Genomic DNA, 2,297 nt, shown 5'->3' with positions numbered 1-2,297 from the left:
CGATTCCAGCTCCGGCCTTCCTGTGTGGAGTTTGCATGTTCTCCTTGGGCTTGCGTGGGTTTTCTCCGGGTACTGTTTCCTCCCCAATTCCAAAAACATGCATTGCAGGCTGATTGAACACCCAAAAACTGTCCCGAGGTGTGAGTATGAGCGCGGATGGTTGCGTGTGTGCCCTGCGATTGGCTGGCAACCGGTTCAGGGTGTCCCCCGCCTACTACCCACAGACAGCTGGGATAGGCTCCAGCACCCCCCGCGACCCTTGTGAGGATAAAGCGGATCGGAAAATGAATGAATGAATGAAAAGTAATGAGAATAAAGTCGTAATTTCTCGAGATGAAGTCATAATTGTACGATATTTGAGCAAAAAGTTTGATGAGGAAAGAAAGTTACATTCAGTGAATTTCAGAAATACACTTCTCAACTAATATGCCTTTAAAAAAAACGTAATTTTATTTTTTTACACATTAGACAAAAATATCCAGCAAAATGTGGATTCAGGAATTTCAGAAATACACTTCTCAACTAATATGCCTTCAAAAAAAAACGTAATTTTATTTTTTTACACGTTAGACAAAAATATCCAGCAAAATGTGGATTCACAAGTACATTTTCTAGCTTGGGCAATCTCGTCAAAGAAAATTTAAGTGGCATCGTGACAAGATTTTCTGTCAAAAATGATGCATCTCGTTATCGTCACTACAAGTATTCAGGACCAAAAATTTGGAAAATCAGTTTTTGTTTTTGGTGGGGGGTTAGTGTTATTCTGGTCCCGAAAAGACCTTGAAATTAGAATATTTTTTTTTAACCCTTTCATGCACCCTGTAACCTGAGAACGTGATCAACTGTCCACAGTCGTAACCGCTGTCCCCGAGTTTTGAGTTAATGATACAACATTATTTATTGCAACTCATTTTGCAGACCCAAAGCTACGGCTAGCGGACCCCAGTTTGAGAACCCCTGCTATGACGATCGTGTATCTTTTAAAAGTGGATGTTATTTTTTTGAATGTCGGGAAGAAAAAAAAATAAATGTTTTTCAATCTCCATATCGTCTGTACAAGTGAAACTAGTGGATGAAAATAATGTTTAAGGTCAAAGACAATCAATGCCATGTTTGAGTAGGTGACTTTGTATTCATTTTTTTTAACTTTAATTGTTCTGTTTTTCTTTTGTTTTTTTTTTGTCCTTGTGGGATGATGGACTGTGGACAAAAGTCTCGACCGCTGGGGAGCTGCTAAAGTCCTCGTCGTGGATGTGAGAAGTCTTGTTTTTCCAAAGTTTACAATCGCTCACTCTACTCTCATCCGACTCTTACGTGAACCCCAGTGTGTGGTGGTGGTGGTGAGGGGGGAAATATCAAGTAAACAAGCAAAGAGTTACCAAGTTTTTTGGGCCCGTGTATTGATTCGGTCTTGCACGCTTTTCTGACACACCTCTTGAAGCTCGGCGACATCGAACCTCAGAGGTTGCGGGGAGACTTCACACTTGGGTATACACGCGCAAGGGCTGAAGGATTTTGAAAAATCATCTAATTGCGATCCCCCTTCCCCTTCAATAATGCGATTTAGTATGCAATTATATTTTCTCGTCGCAGGTATTGTTTTTTTTTTCTCAATCGCCTAAGAAATGAATCTGTATTGCAAAAGGCAATATCAGGTTTATCGTACGGAAACATTTTGATTTAATTTGTTATGCTTACAGTCAAATAAAGGCAAACGAATCATGAATTCGACATTTTTTTTTATTTTTAGAAATCTAATTTAATTCGGCTTTGAAACGTTCCCAAAATTAAAAAAAAAATAAATCATTAAGTTGAAAGTCGGATTACAACAATGATACAAACAAATCTGTGGCTTTATCACCTCGGCTGTTTCATGAAAGAATGATACGTAAACACGGATTTGCATAGGGAACAAGTTAAACATTTTCAATTATCGGAATGGTCGATGATGTGGGATTGATTTTTGATTCATGGTGTCTTGGAGTGATGGCGAAATTGTCAGGTGCGATAGATTTTAGCTCATGAGCACTCGAGAAAATGGATGATGAGTTTTTATTATGATATAGTTCGATAGGAAACGTTGAAAATTGTCTCTCATCTAAACGGGCTGCTTCTAAATGCGAATCCGTTTTCGTGGTGTGGTAAAACAGAGAGAAGCAGAAAAAAAAAGATGAGTCCTGATGCTCAAAGTGGCCCCGAAATGACACATGCAAAGTATAATCTTGTCATTGTGAGTCTCCACAATGACAAGATTACACAGCAAAGTCTGTGGAAGCTTACCTTCCGGCCCCCCCCCG

Source organism: Hippocampus comes, unplaced genomic scaffold (genome assembly GCF_001891065.2).
Source record: "Hippocampus comes isolate QL1 unplaced genomic scaffold, H_comes_QL1_v1.1 scaffold527, whole genome shotgun sequence".
NCBI lineage: Eukaryota > Metazoa > Chordata > Actinopteri > Syngnathiformes > Syngnathidae > Hippocampus > Hippocampus comes.
Note: the sequence above shows the minus strand (reverse complement) of the source record.